Source organism: Chenopodium album, chromosome 4, assembly GCF_948465745.1.
Source record: "Chenopodium album chromosome 4, dcCheAlbu1.1, whole genome shotgun sequence".
NCBI lineage: Eukaryota > Viridiplantae > Streptophyta > Magnoliopsida > Caryophyllales > Amaranthaceae > Chenopodium > Chenopodium album.
In genome coordinates this window covers 59,035,923-59,038,871 of record NC_137837.1, presented here as the reverse complement: position 1 = coordinate 59,038,871, position 2,949 = coordinate 59,035,923, and positions in this window count along the sequence as shown.

The following is a 2,949-nucleotide window of genomic DNA, read 5'->3' as shown; positions in this document are numbered from 1 at the left end:
ATGTCTCAGTTTCTGCGCGGCCCATACAAGTGCGAGACACAATTTCTCGAGTGGCGTGTATCGCGTCTCATATCCTTGGAGTTTCTTGCTCAGGTAATAAATTGCATTCTCCTTGCTTTCGATATCTTGTGCTAGCATTGCCCCCATCGTTTCCCTTGTGACCGTAAGGTAGAGTCGAAGAGGAAAGTCAGGTATTGCTGGCGCTAGCACGGGTGGGTTTGCCAAATACTCTTTGATTTTGTCGAAAGCCTTTTGGCAATCAGCATCCCATGTGACTGGGACATTCTTCTTAAGCTTCTTGAATATAGGTTCACATATCGCTGTGAGCTTTGATATGAACCTACTTATGTACTGCATCCTTCCAATGAAGCCTCGAATCTCCTTCTCATTTTTGGGTGGTGGCATGGCCATAATCGCTTTTACTTTTGAAGGATCTATTTCAATCCCTCGAGAACTGATCACATATCCAAGTAATTTGCCTGATGTGACTCCGAATGCACATTTTGCTGGATTTAATCTCATGTTGGACTTACGGAGTCTTGCAAAAATTTGCGAAGTGCGACAATATGGCCTGGGCGATCTTTAGACTTGACAATCATATCATCGACATAGACCTCCACCTCTTTGTGCATCATGTCATGTAAAAGTGCTGTAGCTGCTCTTTGGTAGGTGGCACCCGCGTTTTTCAACCCGAATGACATTACTGTATAGCAATATGTACCCCATTGTGTGATGAATGTGGTTTTCTCCATGTCTTCTTCGGCCATCAATACCTGATTATATCCGGCGTAACCATCCATGAATGACAGGAGTGCATGATTTGCTGTATTATCGACCAGAATGTCAATGTGAGGTAGAGGGAACCCATCTTTTGGGCTTGCTTTATTGAGATCCCTGTAATCAACACACATTCTGACCCTTTCATCCTTATTTGGAACTGGAACAACATTTGCTATCCATTCCGGATACTTGGATACTTTGATGAAACCTGCGGCCAATTGCTTCCTGATTTCTTCTTCGATTTTGAGAGCCACATCTGGTTTCATTCGGCGCAGCTTTTGTTTGACAGGCTTCATACCTGGAATGAGTGGTATCGTATGCTGAGCTATATCCCTGTCAATTCCTGCCATATCTTGGTATGACCAAGCAAATACATCAACAAATTCACTAAGCAAGTTAATTAGCTCTTTGCGTTCATCTTGACTTAGTGTTAATCCAATTTTTACTTCTTTAACAGTCGTATCATTGGAAATGTTAACTGTTTCTGTATCTTCAATAACTGTTGTTTTATTTTCATGTTCTTCCATTGCTTTTATTATTTCTTTGTCATTTTTATCATTAGCAAAGCAATATTGATCAGGGCTAGGGGAATAGCACACATCGTAAGCAAAGGTACTCATTTTATTGAATTTATTGGCTAATACATCAAGAGAGGCGAGGTCGGCTGTGACCTCACCAGAATTATTAGGACTAGGAAGAGAGGACTCAACAAGAGACTCAGGGCTGAACTCTATAGCAGAAAGAGGGTCGGCCTCAAACTTTAAGGACTCATCTACGGACTTAGACTCAGACTCAGACTCGGACCCAGACGATTCAGACTCATCAAACATAGGACCCTCGCCAGCGGTTATTTCTAACTTCTCTCCACTTGGCGTAGTGATCCTCAATGTCTTGCGCCATCCCCTTGAAATGTTGTCAGCTTGGACAATTAACTCGGAGGGATCAAATTCCTTGTTTGCTATGACCGCTTGAACGAGCTCAGAGTTGTCATTGCAGACCGGCTTGGATTCATTCTTCTCCATTCCGAAAAGAAGGTTAATTCCTAGATCATCAGAGTTCAGGCTAGCTGACTTCTCGACTGTGGAGAGCTCTTCATCGATGAAGTCACAATCGAGGAACACCTCGAATCCCGGCTCACGAATCCCATCATGGACAAATGGTCTTTTGTAGCTGTTTGACCACATCGCTATTCACAGGGTCGATGGGATCAACTATCGGATTTGATTGTGGTGGAGGTGGAGGTGGGTTAGGTTGTTGCAACCGTCCACTTCTAGTGAGAACCTTGACCTCAAGGTCCCCCCAAACATTTTTACTGGTGCCGAGAGATGAACATGTTATGTCTTTGAGATAGACATCTTCATCATCACTATCCCAAATCCCATTCACTTCTTCAGTGTTTGAGATAAATACAACTTCCGCCTGAGGTTCATTCACAGGTTGAATGAGTATTGACGGATCAAAGGAGACTTCATCTCCCATGATAGCCAAAGCATCAGAAAGAGGACCTGTTTGAATGTTAGGCTTCTTGCCCCCTGGAGGGACAGGAAGTTGGTTAGCATCTATCAGGTCTTGGATTGCGTCTTTCAGCCTCCAACACTTCTCAGTGTTATGACCCTTGACTTGATGATACTTGCAATAAGCATTGGGGTCATAGTTGGCGGTCCTATTCTCAGGTCGAGGTTCTGGAAATGGTCCAATTGGCATAATCAGTCCTTGACCATGTAGACGGTCATAAGCCGCATCATAAGTCATTCCCAAAGGCGTAAAAATCCTCCTTTGCCTTTGGATTCTTTGAGTAGGAGCATTAAGGGCCAACACATCATTGATGTTGATATTGTTGGTAGCATTATTGGGCTTAGAAGACGAAGAAGAAGGAGTGTCGTTCTTCTTGTTTTTCCAAGTGATGTTGTTATTGTTGCTACCAACAGACTTCATCAGTTCATCTTCGATATTGATTCCAATATCGTATACAGCTTCAAAGGTACTTAAAGGCAGAAACTTCAAGTGTTGCTTGTATTTATGCGTCAGATTGGCAATGAACAAGCCAACCATTTCCTTCTCCTTGGGAGGATCTACCAAGAGCGCAGCTGTTTCTCTCCATCTGCTTAGGTAAGTGGTGAAGCCTTCATTCTCTTTCTGTTTGAGAATGGAGAGTTCACGTTCAGAATT